The sequence below is a fragment of the Grammomys surdaster genome, unplaced genomic scaffold (genome assembly GCF_004785775.1).
Source record: "Grammomys surdaster isolate TR1022 unplaced genomic scaffold, NIH_TR_1.0 212, whole genome shotgun sequence".
Lineage (NCBI taxonomy): Eukaryota > Metazoa > Chordata > Mammalia > Rodentia > Muridae > Grammomys > Grammomys surdaster.
The window spans coordinates 1890358-1912638 of record NW_021604657.1 but is presented as its reverse complement, the minus strand read 5'-3'; positions in this window follow the sequence as shown (position 1 = coordinate 1912638).

Sequence of the window (22281 nt, the reverse complement as noted above, 5' to 3'; positions counted from 1 at the left end):
TCTCTCTCTCTCTCTCTCTCTCTCTCTCTCTCTCTCTCTCTCTCTCTCTGTGTGTGTGTGTGTTTGTGTGTATGTGTGGTGTAGGCTGGGATTGGACTCACAAGTAGATTTCAACCTTACCCTCAGCATTGTTTATCTATTTTCTCCAAAGCTTGGAAGGTTGTCTTTATAATACAGTATAATTACTAATTTATTCCAAGAACACTTTACTTTCTCCAAGATAGTAAATAACTTTCTCATGTTATAAGATTAGAATATTCTCTCTTCTAATACAAAGAATTTAAAGTAATAATTAACAACCATGAACTGTCAATAGTGTCCTATTAATTCTGACACAATTTCATTAGTTATTCAAAATAGATTCTCATTATTTTATTATTTTCCTTTGATGGATGTTGTGTCTTAGAGAAAGCTATGCCATTTTAAGAAACGTGTGGCATTTCATGCGATTTAACATGCTTACTGTTGTTTCATCCTTCTATTATTAAACAACATACTTTATGTATGTATCATGTATTCCTGTATTAAAAGGTGAAATGCAGTGATAGAAGATAGAGTGCATTTGTTTTTATTTTGGGTTTGATAATCATTAATTACAGGTACTTCTAAGTTCCATGACAGTGGACTAGACGTCTGTAATCATCTATACTCTTAGATTCCCCCCCCCCTTTATCTTTGGGAAATTTTGTACACAATATCTCTTACTATTACTTTTTCCAAAGTCTACTTTATTCTGTAACTATAAGCAGGTCAGCTATCTTATTTCTTGGCACTGATTATCCATCTCTAGTTTACTTTTAGACTATCTATAATGTTATACTGAAATTGCCTTTCATGTAGCCAGCCTGTTGTGCCTTGCTTTTATATCCTGCTTAGCAGCATATCTTTTATGGCAGTATAGCTTTTAATTGCTATGTTTAGAATATCTCACAGAATTGGTATTATTTGATTTATAATGACAACCATGCTTGCTTTTTACTTTCTGTTTATTTCATCTTCTCTCTTTGTCACTTTTCTTTTTCTTGGAAAAAATAATTTTGTCATTTTAAAGATTTTACTGTATCTCTATTGTTACATTTTTATTGCAGCATTTTATTTCATTATACTGGTTTCTGGAAGTTTCTGTAAATTTCCCTTTAGATTAAGTTTTACTTTCAAACGATATTGTGGAACTTTTGTGCTAATGAACTTTAAAAGCTGCCTCTTATTTTTGAACTATTTTCTGAGGCTTTAGATGTTGTAAAAACTACAATGGAAGATTGCTATTATTGCCTTTTAAGTGTCAGTGGTCTTACAGAAAAGTTAAAATTGGAAATATATCTTTGTATGTATTTGTTTTTCAAAGCAGGTTCACAATTCCAATTTAGGCTGACCTCCCAAGTCATGGCAACTCTCCTGCCTCAGCTTACTGAGCGCTGTATCTCTTAGGAGAAATATGTCTCATAGTGAGCACATATTTATTGTGTATCCAATCTCCCATATATTAGCATTTTCCATTAATTGGAGGTAATTCATTTAAAAATTTGCATTGAGAATATGATGCTTTTCAAACTCTCTCCTTAATTCCGCTTTTATTTTGGAGAGACGTCTTTCCATGGTTTAGAATTGCAACTTGGTTATTTAAAACATTTCAGCACTCTTCAGATCTTTCTAAAGATCTCTTGCTTACCAGCTTCGGATCCTTCTCATTATTTCTCTATACAGAAATAGTTGATTTTCAGTTTTATCCAAGTAAGTGGTTTTCAGTAATTAAAATATGATTTGTGAGTGTTTGCTAATTTCTTGGCTGTATAGTCTTATAGTTCTTCTCTAATGTTGATGAGTTTGATTATTGTTTTAAGTACATTTCTGTCTTCTCTCTCTTTTGGGGTATTTTTGCAATGCTTATATAGAAGCTATTCCCACTTTCTCTTATAGTCCTTACAGAGCCTCATTTTTACTAATTTTTAATTGTTCATTGGTCTTTTGCTTTTTAATTATTCAATTTTGCTAATTCTATTCTTTAATATCTAAAATTTCAGATTCCATACCTTTTTATAAAGCTTCTTTGAGATCGTATTCATTCTCTTATTTTAGAGTATTATTTATGCCAGTCACCAGGATGATGATTTATTGCATATGTTAGCAAATCATCCAGCATCCTGTTTTCAGATACAATTTTGAAATACCATGACTACTTTTTTTGAAAACGCATGTAGCACCCTCTTGTGCTTGAACCACTGTCTTGCTTTCACACTTAGGGGAACAGTGTTTTGTTACAAGGAAGTAATCCTGTGTTCTGTTGTGATGTTCATTTATTTGATTTTCTGTGACATGAGATATTGATGTGTAATTTAGAATTACCTTTAACTCAGTATCTATTCAAAGTTAACCTTGAAGAGTACAGATTCCCCTGTCTCACTCAACTGAATGCTGGGTGTGCAAGCATTCACAATCTTAGCTATAGTTCCTATTTGCTTCCAACTAATCAAATAAATATGCTGGCTTCAATATAATCATGGTAATTGGAATTTGACTAAATTTCATTGCTAAATATCATTACTAAATATAATCTGTAGAAACATTTATTCACCTTTTAATAACATATTTGTTGACTGTGTTTCCATTTTTTAAAATGTTTTGGTTTTTATTTTTAATTATGTGTGCACATGTACGCATGTATGTGGGTATGTGCCCACAAGTGCAGGGCTTGTATAGTCCAGAAGAGGTCATCAGGTTTTCTAGAGCTATTGTTATGTTGGCTATAAACCATATGAACCACCAGAGGTGTGATCTGGGAAGTAAAGTGCGGTCTCTTGGAAAAGCAAGAAGTACCTCTCATTGCCGTCCCTTCACTCTGCAGCTGTTGTCTGGTATTCCTGTTTAAATTATCTCATATAATACTTACACACCCTGAGAAAGACAGTATTCCTTTCTGGGCTTCATGATTCTACTTTAATACATTTTGTGCCTAGAAATTGGAGGCTCTGGAGTTTGTAAAATGCTTATTATTATAATATTTTAATATCTTGTGCAGTATTCTACTTTCAAAATTGTTTCATTATAGCATTAGATGCATTGGTGGAAGCAACAATAAGAAAAACTTAACAATTTCTTCCTTGTTAAGTTGTTGTTGTTAGAAATGATTGAGATGCCATTAAAATTTCTCTAGTGTATCACATGGCATATGGTAGCTGTTTGTTAAAAATTTTTATAATTATCTTAAAAATGAGATGTTAATTATTTTTTTAAAAAATGCAATATACAGAAGAATTTTGGACTACCCTGGCAACTAATTTGATACTGAATGGATTATTTTACCCTTCTAAAACATAGAGTCCAGGCAGAATAATAGACAAATCAGGAATGTATAGCTCAATGATGCATTATAGAGTGACTGCAAAAAAGAAAGTTTTTTCCAATCTACAGGTTCTCCATGAGCAAAGCAATGGCAGGTAGAATTGCTTTTTCCTGTCTTTTCATGTCATAGAGATAATACACTCTGTTATAATTATTAAACCCATGAGAAGTTGTGCTAAATTCAGCTGACAAGGGACGATATTTCTCATGGAGGAATGATGGGAAAGGAAGCACACAGGGTGCTAGGAAGTTATAGTTTGATTAGCATCATTATGTGCCAGCTTCAGTCCCCGAGCATAGCAGGTGTTTAATTGGACTTTTTTTTTTCCTCACACACAGTTATGGTGGGTGATCTTCTGAGACCTGCTCTTCTTCCTCCACAGGGTATCACAGGTACTGATTCTTTAAAGCTGCCAAGTAGATTCACTTCTGGCTAGTACATTACCTCTTCTCCTGTACCCTAACACATGCAGCAGCTCACCATTTTATGTAGAGAGCAGTCTTCAGCTATCTATATACCCTGAATTCCTCATACAATATTTCAGATTGCTTTTTGTTGAGCTGATACAGAGATTCCAGAAGTATACAAGAAGAGTTGAGAACTCTCTGTGCTTTCATTGTTTAAGTGCTTCGAGGTCACATCCAGAAATTATGATGATCGTTAGGTAGGACAGCAGATCTAGAAAAGCAACTAGTCACGTGAGTCTAGGTCTGAGGTCCAGTTTGAATACAAAGGTGACCAAATTTTCAAGAGTGACTGCCTGGTAGGGTCTCAGTGGGGAAGAATGTGCCTATCCTGCTGGGACTCAAGGATGCAGGATGGGTTGGTACCCAAAGGATGTTCTTCCTTCGCTGAGGAGAAGGGATGGGGAAAATGGGGGGGGGGCGATTATTAAGGGTGGAAATTGGGACGAGAGAGGAGGGAGGGGGCTGTGATTGAGATGGAAAATGAATAAAAAATAAACTATTGAAGAAAAAAGGGAATGACATTCTGTCATTTATCCAGTGCTTAGAAACCCATGGTATTGAATCTAAAGAAGCATTGGCTATTTTGTTCAAAGGAAGTGAGAGGGGGTGCAGAGAAAACCTAGAGTCTTTTTCCCAAGAAACTGACAGATGAGGGAAAAAATCAAGTTCAGAGAACTCACAAATTCCAAGAAAATTGCATGGCTAGATCAGACTAGGAAAGGTTTGGTCTGTTGGCCATCATTCTTTCTGAAAAGCGAGATAATTCAGCATGGTTTGAATTTGAAGCCTGTGACAATTTTTGAAATATTCATTTTTTCTCTTGCATAAAGGTAGGATTTCAAAATAAATGGATTTTCAGAAATAGAATTTTATTGATGAGATGATGTTCCAGCTCTGTCTTCAGAGAAATTTCACAGAGCTCATCAAGGTGTGATTTAGAATAAACTGCATTCACACTGAGAGCTATCTTGAGATTCTATATACCTTGTGTGTCTCAGTTCCATTAAATCAAATAAAGGAGGCATGGGAGAGCTTCTAGTAATGCTTATATTTTGGTATGTAATAGTACTTTAGGCTAAGCCACAAGCACCAGGTATCAGATTCCAGATATAGTGATTGCCACATGTCAATTTCCTTATGCAGGAGAAAGCTTGAAGCACTCTAGGAAGATAAGAACACTGGGGATTATTTGATTAGGTTGACTTTCTTCAAAACCAGCAATAATGCTGTCTATCCTGGTAAAATCCACTGTAAGAGAAAAACAAACAATTACAACAAAAACATCAAAGGTGTTCTGCCAAATTGAGTTTCTGAGTGTGATATCATGACTAAATATTCAGACCAAGCTTTCTTTACTCTAGACGAATAACTTAAGAACAAGAATATAATCTTAACTTCTGATCTTATTTGCTTCCCACTGAGTCAGTGACCACTAAAGCATCTCTTGTCCCATCCCCATATCTATCTTATCTTTATAATGAACATGATTCCTGGAATCCCATCCAATTCCAAAGTCCTGTGATTGCATTAAATTAGATAATAAAAGTCAGAACAAGTTAAAGGCATACTTAAATCTAGGGAGTAGTTTTATGAATTGTTAAGTGTTATTTGGTATTTTAAGTACATAAAAAATTGTTTGGCCACTACCACTCTCATTTGAGACCATAATCTATAAGTAGCACACAGAAAGCTACACTGGCATTTCACATAAGTTTTAAGTGAGGTAGGGAATCCTATCTGCATTGCCAAGGCAGATCTAGTTTTCTATGATCAAATATTGTCAAACAATGGTCAACTTACATATACTTAACCTGGTAAGGAAATTATATTTTTTCACATGCTTGTTAAATCTCAGGGATTTTTTTATTAGGTATTGGAAAATAACCCCAAGTTTCTGTTGGTAATCATATACTTTGTGGCACTGTTGGTTATGCTAATGTTGTTATTTAGAGCTCTACCATGGGGAAATCTCTGTCTGTCATATACAGTAAGCTGGGATATAAGCTTATATGATAATGTATAGCATTCTTAAAATATTGAAATTAACATTTGGCTAAGAAGACAGTGCCTTTTAGTAGTTGAGCACCTGTTGGCTTTTTGCAAACCTTTGTTTCATCCTCCATAAACAGAGTATGCACTCACATGCAAGCACACACGCATGCGCACACACATGGACATATTTATGAGTAACTAATCTTTATTGATTCACATTGTTATATAATCTTACCAGCTCTGACAAATGAACTTGGAAAACCAATATGAGAATGGAGATGTACATCAAACCCTTACATTTGCCTGTTGCCTTTTTAGTCTCCTGTCTACCATCAGGACTAGTCCTTTATGACACTATAAATTATTTCACACTTTCCAGAACTTGCATAAATTGAAACACATTATATATATTTTTATGTCTTGCTTTCCACTCAATATGCTTATTTTGAGATTTGTTTGTGTTGACATTGACCAAGATTTTACTCTGTTATTTTACTAAATATTGTTCTATTGTGTGGGTCTAAAAATAGCCATCATTTGTTTCATCTTTCACTCACTGATTTTTTTCAACCTGGGGCTATTGCAAATACACTAACATGAATGTTCATGCTTTGTGAACAGATACTGTCATTATCATGATTGAATAATCTAGCAGTGAGATGGGTGAATTACATAAGAAGCACATCATTCTACATTCCTTGAGTGTATGGAGGGAGAAAGAGGGAGAAGACAGAAACAGAGAAATTGGGATGTTGAGATTTTGACTATTCTTGTCCAGAAAATTATGATTATGTTTTTTTTAAATTGAGTGCTTATGTGTTTGTATGTTTGTGCGTGTGTGGGGGTGTGGCGTATGTGTGGTGTGTGAATGAGAATAGATGCACATGGCATCCAGAGGAACTGTGAAATTCCATGGAGCTGTACATGCAAGCAGTTGTGACCTGTATGAAATGAGCTGGGTCCCCTGCAAAGTCAGTAATTGTTCTTAACAAATAGGCTGCCTCTCCAGTCCCTTGGTTATAGTTTTAAGGTTATGAGTTTTACTTTGTATTTAAGATGAATGAAATGTAAAATTAAAGAATTGATTATTGATGCTATCATCAGCATGTAATACAGACTATATTATACTTTTTGAAGAACAGAATTCTGTCTTGAAACCGGAGCTTTCCTAATTGCTGATGGAGTGATAGAGTGTAAACCACCTTCTTCTTCCTTGTTCCTTATCTGGAGTAAAAGGTTTACTTTTTGACAAAGTAAATTTTTTGGGATCATCCTGAATAATAATTTTTCTCAGTCCATTCTACTTTGGATTATTACAAAGACAAAGTAAGGCATAGACTATATTGGTCATGGCAGCTCTGTATGAGAAATGATCCCTGCCTCTCAATTGCTGTTCTTTGGTTGTGACTCTTGTACCTTTGAAGATACTCCTCATGATAACTTGCTATGTGTAATAAAGCAATTATTATTTTGTCTGAACCAAATATATCTCAAATATTTGCTTAGCTTATCAGAGGGTAGAGTGAAGAATGTCAGCAGCCTCTCTACCTGTATATTGAAAAGTACCTGTAGCTGCTCGTGGACTCTTTGAAAGCTCATAGGCTCTAAAACATTGCCAGTTCTATTGCACAGTATGATAAATTATTGATTTATTTTAGTGTTACAAAAGATGAAGCCTTATACTTCTGACTTTAGCATCAGATATTTGCACTGTATCTGTTTATAAAAAATAAAGTAACAAGGTTTCACTCCTTTGAGTAGCCAGCATCATAAAGACAGAGATTACTTTAATTAATTGACTAATTAATTAATTATTAAGTAATATGTGTGCATGTGTGTATATGCCATTTAAGTATCTTTGAGCAGCCATGTACTCATGTGTGACTATAGACATACCAGTGTATACAGATGCCCATGCTGGTGTATGCATATTTATGTGGACCTTAAAATTGAGCATTTAAGTACCTTCCTTAATCACTCACCTCCTTATATGTTGGTGCAGAGTTTTTTTTTTTTTTTTTTTTACTTGAATCCCAAATTTTACAGTTCAGTTAGGTTACCTGGCCAGTTAGGCTCCAGGGAATTCCTGTCTATGCTGTCAAACGCCATGATTACAGACAGACCATGTCTCCCTGACACTGACATCTTCATCTGGAATCTGGTATTTAGCAAGCACCATTCCACACTGCAGCTTTGTCCCAGTCTCATCCTTTCTTTCATTTAGTATATGTATTTTGATTTGCTGAGGACATGCCTGACCCATACCATATCCTGCAAGTGTTTCAGAAATGCTCATGGCTCCAAGATTTTTATGTTTAAAGAACAAACTTCTTTAGATCATTTCATAACCAGGGTATTTCCATTCACCTCATCTTTGCCAGGGCTCTGTTGTCAGAAACTGTTTCCTAAGTCATCTGTAACATTATGAGACATTGACTGCTATTGTGTACAGTGCCTCTCAATTTTGTACTGAGTGGATAGGCTTTCAGACATGGATTTAAAATTTAAGAAGGGAGAACATGGATATAATGTAAAATATTTGGAGTGACAGCATAACAGACTGACCAGCATTCTGGTGATGTCGAAGGACTGAGATGAGATCCTTGTTTTGAAAGTGAGGCTTGTTATGCTGATGAATGATGGTGAGTCTCAGTTAAGCCAATAGCAAACTAAAACACTATTGATGGTGTGATCTCCCCCCCAAAAGAAGAGACCACCCTTAACTCTCTCTACTTATCTGGGCACTGGTTCCCTTAACTTCTAAATCTTTGCTTCAGTTACATTCTATCTGTGAATTACCTTGTTGAAAATCCTTTTACTTCTGGGACTGTCATGTTCCCTCCTCCACCCTCAATAGTTTATACCCAGAATGCCACAGTGCCTGTGGGATCCTATCTCCCATCCAGCCACTACTGTCTTTGTACAGAGGCAGGCTGCTTCAGTAGTATGAAAGCCCAGTTTTACTGCTCTCATCTCTACATATTTTAAAGGTATAATTATTTACATTTTGATGACTTCTTGATCCTTGATGGGACACACTGACCTCAATCCATGTATGCTTCTCTGGACTTCTCTCAGTTCCTGTTTTCCTCCTCCTAGGCCATAAATTGCTTCTCAGGGTAGGGTTTCCTAAGAATCCCTTATGTTTAAATCATCATATCAAAATTAGGTTCTTTGGAACCTTCCCCAACTTACTGAAGAGTAAATAATCATTTAACCAGCATAGAAAATTCATCTATAATTATTTTTTTATTGTGCTTGAAAGAGTGTTTGTGAACTCCCATGTGGAGGCCCCTATGTCTCCAGTTCACACATCAGTGTAATTCTAAGTGAATATTCCCCACTTCGATGTCTAGATTCAGATGAAAAAGAGTTATAGTTTCACTTTATGTATTCGTATCAGCAGTGTATTCTAGCAGGAATAAATGTTGTTCCAGTTTAAAGCAATAGATAGAACTCAAACAGGGCCTATTTCCTGGCTGTCTATGGAGAATTTGGTTGTAACAACAGAACCTGTGCTTTCCATGTCCAAAATTAAAGTCTTGATTACTGAAGATACATCTGTAAGGTGCACACTGGCTCCCTGGTTTTCTTTTTTGCTTACCTGGCCTCTGCTGAGGCCTCAACATCATCTTTAATTTTCAAGACCTATTTTCTGTGTCAACTGAAATGGTACCAGTTGGGTCCTAGAGATGCTTTTAATGGGGTGATTTATAATACTTAAGAATCTAGCCTATTTAGCAAAAACAAAGGTGATATGATTAAAAAAAAAACAAAGACCTTTATATAAGTTCTTCTAAAGTCAAGATGTGTGTATAAAATAAAGAACATGGTGGTATACACCTGTACACCCAGCATTCATGAGGCAGAGAGAAGAGGATCAGGAGTTCAAAACTATCTTTAGATGGTCTCAGGGCAGTCTCAGCTACTCTGTACTCAAAATAAAAACAAAACAAACAAAAACAACTAATCAACCAACCACCCAAAACACAAAGCAACAATAGCAAGAACAACAACAAACCTCTACAAATCCCCCAAATCTTCACAAACCCAGCTTTAAAAAGACAATTTGTATTATCATTTATGTAATGTAGCCTTTATAATTGTGTTTGCTCTTTAAATAGCTTGGCTACTTAAATCTGCCTTTTTAAATGTGATTTCTTTAAGAAGCCAATAATTAAAGAAATATTTGTAAACGAAGAGTATGAGTAAATCAATTGAGCTTCAAGGAATTTTTTTTTAAACTGGAGTCTCATAGAAAGAGTATAGCATTCTCTGCTAAGGTCCCTGTTAGTAAGCACAGGATAGTGTTCCCAGTCAGGAGAGAGAAGCCACTCTTATCTGGAAAGTGGGTATTTAATGTGTAGTTAACATGTTTTTTCTAACTGACAGCTGACTGAAGGTCTAAATCCACCAGGTGGTAAGAAAACAACAAAGGCTTTAAGTCCTTGGACCTCCTCAGAACTGCACGAATCCCTGGGCAGTTGGGGGAAATGCAGATTCTCCAGCTTATCCACTGGTTCTTAGCAGTATAAGGAAGGTGTCTGCATCTACAATATGTGTGGAGTCTATTTTTGTTCCTTCCATGTAGAAATGGAAATGGTAAGATATTATTTTAGGAGCTTAGTATGTCTGAAAAAGAAAACGATGTATTTTTTTTTTGTTCTATTTTCTCTTGATATCATGTGACAGAAACATATTGTAAAATAAAATCATTTTGACATGGAGCAAAAGCATCAAAATGAGAAGACTTTATTTCTCTATCCCCAAGGAGGCATTTTAATAAATGATAGACATCAAAGAGCAGAGAAGAACATATAGTCACTGTCAGCTGTTGTTCTGTTCAAACAAGCCACTGAGGAATTATTTAATTGATTATCAGATAGTTTTGTCCATATATCTTTGATAAAAGAACTGAAGATCAATGAGCAGACATGATGGGTAGGTGGTCTACACACATAGATTTTTGAATAGTGCACTTATCCCAGCCAGATTACTTAGAAGGAAGTAAGCTCTTTTGACCTCCGTGCAGTGTGAGATAAGGGTGGGAGGTGGAGCCCAGAGGATCATTGGGATTTTCTGGCCCCTGGTTTAACTCCAGGTTCACTGTGAGAGTTAATCTTAGGGGAATAAAACCTAGAGTTATAGAACAGGAAATTCTCTGGCTTTCATATATGCACCTCCACCAAGGCAGCCATATACACATATTCATATGACACACACACACACACACACATACTCACACACTCACATGCTCACACACTCACACACTCACACACACATTCACACTAACCAGCTGGTAAGCTAACTAACTAACTAAATAGATAATAAAAAGGAAAAAGGCGTTGAATAACTAAAATTTTCAAAATTATTGCAAGGTCAAGAGTAGATTTAGTAACATGATAACGCAATATAAATTAGTAAGGAATATTATCATGCCATTTACATGTACTGCAGTATTTATGGTTGAGAACATAGAGAAATGCTTTCTCCTACTCATCAGAACAAGCATTATTTCATTTATTACTAACTTACTGCTAAAATTTAGTATGCATGTATTTTTATATCCACTAATATGTTTTGTCTAGATGCGTATGTTAAACAGAAACTAAAGATCTGTGTAAATGGGCTTTCTTGAAATGCTATGCAAATAGGAAAATATTTTTCAATAAAAATTTAGTCATATAAGTTATATCCCATGAAACCAAGGATAGAGGTAATAGAAAGAATGGAGTAAGGAAATAACTTATGAGTTGTTTAATTTTTTCTTTCATTTTTTTGAGATGATAGTATAATTACATCATTTCTGCCTTCCCTTTCCTTATTCTAAACTCTCCCATATACTCCCTCCTTACTCTTTCAAATTCACTATTTTTCTTCAAGGTGTTATTCCATGCATTAATTGTAAAGTATGAACATATATATTCCTAAATATAACATTCTCAGTCTGTATAATGTTACATGTATGTATGTTCTCAGCACTGATCAGTTGGTAACTGGTGTGCTCTTTTCTGAAGTAAAGTATTTCTCTAACTCTCAACTTTCCTTTAGTAGACTGTAGCTCTTGATGTCTGGTTGATGCTTCCTGACACACACACACACACACACACACACACACACACACATCCCATTTTCTTTGGATGGTGAGGATGATAAGTATGCCTACTGTCATAGACACATTTTAAAATGATACCTAGTGTTACAGTAACAACTATAAATATCAATGTTGGATTCAACTCAGCAGTATATTTACTTACTTGTTTGAATTCTTGCTCATTTCATCTGTGACTTAATACAACTTATAATGCAGAATGTAGCACAACCTGGAAAGTAATTGGGGAAACCCTTAGAATGTGGGCTCCAGATGCATGCCTTCAGTACTATTTTTATGAACAATAATGAGATATCACATTAGGTATGTGGACAGCCATTCATGACCGAAGTGTTACTGCACTCAAGAGGAACACTATCAATATTCTTACTGGGTTGGGTCCTTGATGAATAGGCCTCATTTATCTCTATGACAGAGCTGGTAATTCTTTCACTTGGACAAACTACAAAGCATTGTTGAGTATTGTCAAACTCAATAAGTCAATGGCAATTTCAGGCAAGGAAAAAAAAATTGTTTTAATTGAATCCCAGCAGAAGACCTAAAGAAAAAAAGGTCTGTGGCATAGAAGCTTAATTGCTTCAATCTTTTCATCTGTAATTTTGTTTAATTAGACACTTGACTTAGTTACCCAGTAGAAAAAAAACATACCACTTGAGGCATTGTCTAGCTCTTTCTAGGCCATGTGCAGATCTATAGAGTCTGATGCAGATCAGTATGTCTGACTCCACATATGTAGACTCTGGTAATCCATGTATCACCTAGTGTACCAAATAATGATTATGTTCCTGAAATTAACAGAAATGAGACTATGTTAAATATGACATTATTGTGGCAGGCCAGTAGTTAAATATCTAAGTGAGTTTCCCGTCTTCACATTGGATGGCTAATGATCCCCTAGAGCTTCAGCCTTGAGTCACTCCCTCTCTGGCTTCCGCAGACAGCTACAGCCACATGTCCATTTGCTCATATAACAAACATATATTAAATAAAATAAATTATTTAAATGTCCTAAAAGTAACATTGTCCTTGGTGATAGGGCTTTTAGATAAACTGTCAGACAAAAATAAATGCGCCTCTTGAGGCAGTGAAGAAAGTCAACCCTACCCAAGAAGCCTCTCCTCCCCTTCCAGTTACTGAGGCAGGTCTGCAAGCATGGCCTGTGGGAAGAACCTATCCACCTGTCACCTAAGCTTTCTCTTGTAGCAGCTTGAAACTCAAGATTAAATGTCCTGTCTAGGTGAGAAAAAGAGATTAATAATTACATAATAACAATAAAATCTTAAACTTTCCTATTAGAGAAGACAGGACCAAGCCTAATCTAGAACATAGGGAAACATCATTTTATAGCTAACAGTTTTTCATCTATTCTTCCTTTCTTTCCAACCATATTTCTTTTTATTTCCTTCTAATATTTACCGATTTCCTACTGTAAGTCAGGTAATGATCAAGTTATTGGATATATTGATTTTCCCCTTGTTGCTTTAATAAATTGTCATATACTTCATGGCTAGAAACAAAATACATTTATTCTCTTTGATATGGACAAGCCAAAATCTAAACTGAGTCTTATATAGTTAAACAAGGTGTCACTGAACAGCGTTCTCCTGAGACTCTCTGAGGGATAAGCCTTTTACTGTTTCCACTGGTAGTTTTTGGTGTCTGCCATTTTGTCTTAGCCACAGGTTGTTCTCATTCTGTGGTAGTTTTTTCTTCTACCTTCTTTATCTTGTGACATGCAGTGTGTCAGAAGACCCCACTCGGATAACTCCATCATTAGCTGCCCCAAGTAAGGTCCCTAATAATATATATAAGACTTTTTTGTCATAGAAGGTAACATTCTTGGCATTAAACTTTGGGATCCAGGTATCATTAAGGACAGATATTCAGTCTACCTTAGTGGAAATAAATAAGTACTACTTGCTTCTACTCAGTCTCACATATCTTGTTGAGCTCTTGTTGAGCCATGTACTGGGGATATACATGGGAGTTTGTTCTTTGGTTTTTGTTGTTGTTGTTGTTGTTTGTTTGTTTGTTTGTTTAATTTGTGGAAACCAAATAAAAATCATTTTCTGATAGGAAATGATTTAGAATTATTTTCTTCCAAATACTAGTTTCAGTTCCATTGAGTAAAACACCAATCAAACAAAAGAGAATCAAGATTTATTTGGATATATAAAAGCACATTTAAATCCAATAAAAAGATAGGTGTCTTTTTATGCCAAGATCACACATGCAGACATCACATATATACACATCACATACTTACACAAATACACATACATATTCACAAAAACACCCAGTCGTATTACATATATGTACATATATCACACACATACAACACACTTATACACTCATATACAAAGTATATGCACATCACGCACACACACTCATACACTCACATATACAAGTGTGGGGTGTTGGGGTGCAGAAGTATCTGGGTCCCTGGACCTTTATCAGGTGTTCAGCTCTGCCCCCAGGCCCTGGTTCTTTTCATTCAGTTTCGGCCCTCCACAGCCCCTCCAAAAGAGAGGTCTATGACCATCAGTCACCAGGTACAGTGCCTCAGGCTCTCCTACAGGTAGATGAGGTATCTCCAAGCTCTCAGACCAAGCCAATGGGCGTTATCTGCTGCCAGATCCTAACCCACCCCGAAACTGTATATAAGGGCTGTATTCAGGAGAAGTAAAGGTGTGTTCGAGAATCATCCTGGTGTCCAAGAGTTTCTGTCTAAAGAGCTGTAACACTTGGGGAAGAGATCTGCTCACCCAGAACCTTCCTGGGGCACCAAGCTGCTTCCTTGACAGCTAGCCAGCTTCCTATCGGCCCAGCCCTGGCGGGCTCAGTGCTGAGAGACAGGTGCAGCACCTGGGAGTGACTGAGCAGCAACAGTGGAGACTTGAGCAGAGGCAGCAGCGGGGGCAGGCAATCTCTCCTCCCTGCTCACACTCTGTACCCTTTGGCCCAGACCTCTCACACCAGGCCTGGTAGGACAGTGGAGATGCCAGTGGAGGCAGGAGGCAGTGGCAGAGACATTAGCAGACCCTCCCTGCTCTCACTCTGTCCTCAGCCCGGAGATCATCGTGGGACACCCTCTGGAACCAGGGACACACATACAAGCATACATTATACACACACACACACACACACACACACACACACATTCACACATACTCCCGGGCCTAATCCACAGATCCTATAGATATTTATGTACCAGTATGTTTTCTTTCAACCAGTGATGTTGAAATGAGATAATTGTTCTGAATTCAAGCTAGCCTTAAATATAAACATAAACACTTTTATAAGAATGAGAGGGAGAAAGCTATATGGAGACAGAGGTCAGGAAGGTGAAGTGATCCTCTAACTAAAGCGTGAAGATAAGATGCTTCTGTCTCTGGAGATGGAGGAAGATGTAGCCTTGAAACGAAGCATTCAAGGAACACAGGTTTCAATCTGAATAAAGCCAGGCAATAGACATTCTCTAGGGTCTTTGGAAGGAGCATAGTGCTGACAACCTTAACATGAGTCCAGTGAACTGATCAGGGACATTTAACCTTCAGAACTGACAATGAATAAATTATATTGTCTGAAGCTAACTGATTGTTTTTTAATTTATTAAAATCACAGTATTAATAAATAACGTCTGGAACTTTTTTTTTAATTTGATGTACCAGAAAGCACACTTGCCTGAAAGCTGTGAAACAGACTACATAGCTGCTGATTTCTCACCAAGCATAGACCAATTTCTTCTTAAGCCCAAGTCTTCTGTCTCCACAATATATATATAGCATGACTTCTTTTTACATCCTAACTACTTAAATGAAAGGAATCACTACATTTCATCTTCTATGTATTATAAATATTTAAACACCTAATATAGAGTAATCCAACTAGGAAAACAGCATTGCTGTACTTTACCTATCCCTGAACTGAACTTCCTGCCAAAAAGAGAGAAGTAATGAGACAAGCTATTCTATTCTACACATAGTCTGGAGACCCAGTTCCAGTGAAGAGCTCAGGTTAGGAACACACATTGTATCTACTTCTCATGGCTCATTAGTCTCCTTCACTCTGGAACAGCTCCTCTGTATTTCTGGGATTTTCATCACTTGTAATTTCTTTTTTTTTTATTTTTTTTGAACATGAAATGATTTTTATAGCATGTTTTACAAGGGGAGGGGGTAAGAGGGGCCAGGTGGTGGAAAAGTACAGAATCTTCTTGGCCTCTGCCTTGAAACATGTCATGGTCTATACGGTACACTGCCTTGAATTATGATCTACCTGCTATTCTTCAGAAGATACGGTATACTGCTTGAGTTATGGTCTCCCTGCTATTCTTCAGAAGATATGGTCCACTGCTTTGAGTCTATCTGCAGTTGCCAAGCAGGATCTTGCAGTTGCCAAGCTTCAGGGGACATTGTGCAGGTGGGGAAAGGTAGGAGGTGAGGGTAAGGGTGAGGGTCCTGGCTTCTGGCATCTCCCCCTTCTCTGTTTAGTTAGAGAAGGTGTCTTATGATCAATCCCAACTATGTGAGTTTTGAGTTTGGATGCCTAATTATGGGGGGTCTTAGACAAGTTCACAACCCCAAAACATTGATGTGAGACAAGTCACATCGATGGTCGAAGGCTTTAGGCTGTCAACAATGGGCAACGTCAAGGGACCCCGAGGTGGGTGAGAGCCCTGTCTTAGGCCATGTAGGCTGCACCCACTCCCAGCACCACGCACTCCTTTTCGGCTGCATTGGGTGGGCCCCTGGGAAGTGGACCTACAATAATCCCGTCATTGGGCTAACTCACAGCCATCCTAGTCCCTTGTAAATGTTCAAGTTACCAACCATTTGTCAGTTTGGGGTGTAATATTGTTATAAAGGAAGGCTCCCCAGTGTTAGCAGCCATATCAAGGGCGGCCTTGGTTTAGGAAAAAGCCAATTTTTGTTGGGGTGATCAAGAGGCCAAGCTGTCTAGCGAGAGAAATGAGGGCAAAGCCAGGCATACCAGGAACCCTTCTGGAGGGCGTGGAAGTCTAGGGGTCGACCATAGGGGGAGGCAGGGGAGCTGGCAGCTGTGTCAGTCTCCTGCGGAGTCACTTCTGGATCCTCTTCAATTTTCAGCTGATGGTAATGAACTTCAACCGTCTTCTTGATGGCAGAATCAACCTGGTTCTGAGGACGACAGGTCGCGGGCAATGATCTCTGTCTCACTCAATCTTGATGTCGTGCGCAGGTCCTCTCAATGAGGGTCCGTCCGGAGGGGTCCGTGCCTCAAGCCCCACGTCTGGGCGCGACTTGACCCAACCGGTGGGTCCTAGTTATTCGTGGGGGCAAGGAGGACCACAACCTGAATAGCAGGGAGACCATAACTCAAGCAGTGTACCATATCTTCTGAAGAATAGCAGGTTTTGGTCCTCCACTTGTAATTTCTTAAAGAGCAATACCCAGTTGTTTTGTGTTGAGTCCATTATAGTGGATTAACTTGACTGTTTCCCCTTATTATTGTACTTAGGGATTCACTGTAGGTATAAATCACATAGAAAGAATGGCTGATACTTGCCAGTCATTGTATCAGAATGTACAGGCAGTCAGCTACTTCCACTTGCAGAATGTGAGTGAGAAGTATGTGAACGTTCATCATAAAATACTGTTATTTTGCATAAAAAGAAATTAATTTCAACTTTAAAAATTGATATCCTTAATCAATATTGTAGAAACTGGTAAGTATGTATACATGCAATGTTTAGAATGTGGCATAAAGTGATGGAAAAATTTACAAATATTTAAAATTGCTTACATATGAAAATCATAAAATTTGGAGAAGAGAATACTAAATAACTGAAGGGCAAATAATGGTGGATTAGAACTAGTACTGTTTGACTTTACTTGGCAGTTTGTGAACAAACCTCAGTTTATGCTAGATAAGGAATCCATGATGGAAGAAATTAACTATTCTACCAAAGTCCAAATTGGAAGTAAATGAGTATACTGGGTAACTTGCCAGAGTATAAGTGAGTTATTACTTACAAGACGTCAATAAAACAACCTAACAGCTCACTCAAGCATAAAAGCTGAAGCTCCCTGGACAACTTGTAGGTCAAAGTTTTACATGAGTAACGTGACTGATAAGGTAGAGAATCCTCTTCAGCCATCTTCACTCTGAGAGGTACCTTGGAGTTTTGTAAATTTTAGAAACTTCCTGAGACTTGTGAATTTAATTTCTGAGACTTAAGGAGTCTCCCTATAGGATAGGATAGTTTAATTTGGGTTAAATTGCTGAACAATTGCTAGGGATTCCAGAATACAGCATTAATTTTCTCTCTGTCACTTACTGATTGTGTGATCTTGGATAATACAGAACTATGATGACAATCAATATTCATTGACAATTGCAGTGTTCCATGTGGTGTTTGGAATGATGTATGTTATTCCACTTAATTTTTGTAATAACAAAATGAAATTTATGATGCTTTTATTCTCATTTTTGAAGTTAAATAACAGCAGTAGAGTGTCAATTAACTTTAACATCAAAAATCTAGGAATATTGGAGCCAAGAATTAACCTATCAGTCTCATAAGACTTATAGTCCTATTATTGTTTACATGTCTCTTCCACAACATTACTAACCATACATCTGTGATCTAAAACTGTTGGTAAAAACCTACTTGTATTGTAGAATCTATGAATTAACAAAGAATATCTTTAAACTTATGACTGTCTCTGCTTATGCATATAATAAACAATGATCTTATTATTTTGCAGTTGTCATTGTGCCTTTGTGTTCTTGAAGGGGGAAGAAGTACCAATGGGTTTAACTATTTTCCTGCAGAAGGCTCATGTACAAATACACGTTAAAACAGCGACCAATATTTCTTCAGTGCCTCTTTCCTTTCTATATGAACACTTCCCTAGAAAGTAATTGCTACAGAGAGGTGGATCTTCACCTAGTCATGTAATGAGTCCACATTTGTCAACTGAAGTAACAATCTATTCTTAACTCAACAAACTAATAACAACACAGAAAAAAGCCCAGAAGCTAATGAAAGCTCATAGTAGTAGCTTGATTTTGAAAAGTATTTCTGGATCCCCCAGTGATTACCTTATTCAAAGAAGAGTCTTGAATTAGAAACAGCTTAAAGTCATTAATTACAAGCCAATTCCTTTCATTAGCCCATCTTCCATCATCACAAAAGGAAGGCACTGAGCCAGAGAAATTCTAACGCAGCTAAAACTAATAATTGTATTATATTCTGAAATACGTGATTGTTAACTTTCTTGTTAGTTTTAACTTTCAGAACAGGCATTGAGGAATCAATCAGATATTAATTAATCTTATTCTTAGTGCTGTGCTAAATGTTCATGTTTTTATAAATTACACAGTATTTTCACCCAAATAACTGGAGTTGCAAATATGAGTCTCCCTGTGCTTATCTTTTACACAATATCTTCTTGTATTGTTCATAATCTGTCTCTTTCTGGTTGTTTGTTAAAGAAACCAACTTCTATAAATTATCAGATGATTTTGTATTAACTTTTATTTGGTATAAGTGAAGTAAATCCACACAAATTCTTTTGTTTCTTAAACTGTCTTGTTGACTTCTTGGAGTAATACCAAAGAATACTGAGGCACCATTATTTTTATTTTGATTTTTTTTATATGCAGAGATATTCAAAGGAGCTGGGGAAGAATGCATTTGCTTTGAACCTGTTTATTATATGCCACACATTTTAACATCAAGTTTAGAAACAAGAAACATAAGACTGGTCAAAGAGAATATGTGGCAGTTTCTTACCTCATATTTTCAAATTTGTAGTAACTTGCAGTGATATCAAAGAGATAATCCTAAAATCCCAAATAAAGGAAATGTTGATAACATTTTAATGTAATTAACTTGTTTACTTTTTTCACAAAGACAACATAATAAACAGCCTAAGTTACTCTTCTTAAAAAAAAATCCAAACAATAACAAAAACTTTTATTATGTTTATTCTTTGACAATGTCATGTATGTAAACTTTGAATTCTGATTTTTATATCACCATATCCTCCTTTACTATGAGTCCAACCCTATTCCATTCTCCAAGTGCCCATCCCACTTCTTTATTTCCAACAACTACTCTCTAATATATGCTTTTACTTTCACTTTCTTAGACAAGTTATTGAAAGGTTAACCAGGGGTCAATTATCTTCCTTAAATTTAATGTCTTGATTCCTTCTACAATGAAAATTCTCAGTGCCATATTAATATTTTATTCATGTGAATTTGGCTCTCATCAACAACAGACTTCCTGAACCTGTGATTGCTTTGGGGGAGGAATGTAAATTCTTGCATAACTAAGAGCCATTGACTTCATTTAATGCACAGAATTCTCTTAAATTGAAACATTAAAAACTGGGAGGTAGATGAGTTCAGAAAGGACATCCCCAATCTTGTGTCCAGTTTGCTGAGCTCCAGCAGGGCAAGGATACACTCAAATTAACTGAGTGCCAAGGAAACAGTGCCATATAACCTGTTATGTTCAGATAATACTTGTGGTCTTTAAACATATAGTAAAACTTTCTAATTAATTGTGGGACATAAGGAAAACATTTGGACACAGAAGAACATATATATCGAATCCTTGAAAACCATTGAAGTTTTGATTTAGACAAATTCAAGATAAGGACATTTGAAGGAGAATAGATAGATTAAGAAGATTGTTTACCATTTGAAATGTGGATATAATTTAACTAGAGCATACATAGTAAAGAAATTTAGTGGGTGACTTTAAATATTGGTAGGAACAGTAATGGAAATAAAATGGTTAGAAGGAAAAGATTCTAATCACAAATTTTATCCTTGTGTTGATTACACTGTGTTTGCACTGTTTATTTTTTTAATAAAAGAAAGTGAGACACAACACAGGAAATGACAGGTAAGATGTTAGGCTGCCTCAGTATTTTCCCCTAGAGCAAATTTTATAATAAATCATTAGAGGCAGAAACATCTCTCTATTACTCTTGTAGATAGAAAGAATATTGCAAAAGGAAAGAAAACATCAAATTCTAGAATTGTGATTACTTGCAAAGCAGTAGTGTCACTGGAGTTCCCCAGAGTGTCAAGTTTTTCTTTTTGAAAGATGCCCAAAGAAAGATAAAGTCGGGATGCAATTCTGGGAGGAGAATAAGTATGTGGACCCTATCATCTCTTCATTTTGCCTCTATGCAAAGAAAATTGTATCTCACGTTCCAAGTCACAGTACATTTGTCCAGAGATTGTTTTATGCCATAGTCACTGCCACCAATTTTCTGTCAAAATGTTTACATTATGTGTGGACCTATTTCAAAAACTAACAAAAATTGTTAGGATAAAAGAAAGGTTTCAGTGATCTTAAGAAGTACTTTGGCTTCCTCTCTATGTTCAAATGCTGCTTACAAATTGTGTACCACTGAAACACTATCTGCCTGATTATTTAGTAAAACTCCTTGAAATCCCAAATTTTATTGTTTTATTATTCAAATAATTGGGAAACATGACCATGAACAACGCTGATGGGGATTGTACTTTCCTTAAATGGCTGATTAGATAAAACAAATACTCTTTTCCTTTTCCCTCAATGTGTTGAATAACCACCCACAGATATGTAGCTTTTCTTGTGAGGAGTGACTTATTTCAGACCCACTGATGACTGATGAGCAATTCATGATTAGAATGCATACTTTCTTGCCTCTGGCTATGGCAGATGGGTACTTATATACAAAACAGAAACTGAGTCCAGGGTTGACTTGTGTGGTTTTAATCCTTGCCTTGCTTCACAACTCTTTACTTTTATTTTATTTTGATTTTTTTTACCTCAGTAGTTCTAAAAATGTTTGATTGAATGATTTAAACTTATTGGTCCCAAAGTCCAGCGCTTCATTTTGACAGTGGTAGGAGGTTTTAGTTCATACTTGGACATCTTACGAGGTTTGTTTAATTTAGATGCTTAGATCCTGTTGATACTTGAATTGTAACAATAGATTTGATTTTCAAACTCCTTAGAATTACAAGGGGCAAGGAATCTTTCCCTTGGAAAATTAGAAGATCAACTACAAATAAAGATGTAATTTATGGTTTCTCTATGTTTTTAATCTACAATATTCTTCTTTTAATGATAACTGTTGTTGTTTTGTTTTTGTTTTGTTTTTGTTGTTGTTTTTCGAGGCACGGTTTCTCTGTGTAGCCCTGGCTATTCTGGAACTCACTCTGTAGACCAGGCTAGCCTCGAACACAGAAATCTGCCTGCCTCTGCCTCCCAAGTGCTGGGATTAGAGGCATGGGCCACCACTGCCCTGCTACTGTTTTTCAATAGTGTTGTAAATTACTTTATATAAATAAACCACATGAATGTTACTTGGAATGTC